Genomic DNA, 798 nt, shown 5'->3' with positions numbered 1-798 from the left:
TGTAAATTATTATTACTGCATCATAAACTCCATTTAATATTAACAATCGCGCACATTTTAAGTGGTAAAAAGCGTTTAATTGTCCAAAGTGAATCTCAACTGTCACTGCTCCCCATTAGACTGTCGCCATTTTATTTCGCTGCTCCCATAATGCACCGGTGCTCTTCCAACCATTCCTTGAGACACCTATTCTTAATATCTCTTTTATAGGTACACTTATCAGGGGTTTGACTATACGATATCCCTGGTATATGGAAAATGGTCAAGGATATTCATTTTCGCTGATCCAGGGATCTTTATAAATTCCTTCGTTCGTTTTCAGCTAAATGTTTAGCTATAATAAGGAATAATATCCCTGTCACAGCTCAATTTTTTTTACCGTGTACTGTTTCCATTTTTTAGAAAACATTTTCGAAACAAATAATAATGTCCTAAGATTATTTACTTATTTTCAAAATTGAAAACAGTAGAGCTATACGTAATGTTTTTTTATCGCAAAACAAAAAAAATCAATTTTTTTTAATTTGTAAGAAGCAGCAGTAAGAAAAAAATTCATTACCAATAACAATTGTTAAAATAATTATTTTTCATGCTTTAAACTTTTTTTCATACAAAATCTTGTTTTTACTTTTGTAAGACATGAACGATAATCTAATTTCAATTGTTTTTCAATTCAATTCTTGAACATAGAAAAAATATTCTTAGGGAGCCCAGGGAAACTGTAAAGTGTAAAGGTAGGCTGTGTTTATCGAACTTCGGGGAGTGTCGAGCAATTATTGTCCGTGTGCCTGTAGGTAT

The sequence above is a fragment of the Belonocnema kinseyi genome, chromosome 3 (genome assembly GCF_010883055.1).
Source record: "Belonocnema kinseyi isolate 2016_QV_RU_SX_M_011 chromosome 3, B_treatae_v1, whole genome shotgun sequence".
Taxonomy (NCBI): domain Eukaryota; kingdom Metazoa; phylum Arthropoda; class Insecta; order Hymenoptera; family Cynipidae; genus Belonocnema; species Belonocnema kinseyi.
Note: the sequence above shows the minus strand (reverse complement) of the source record.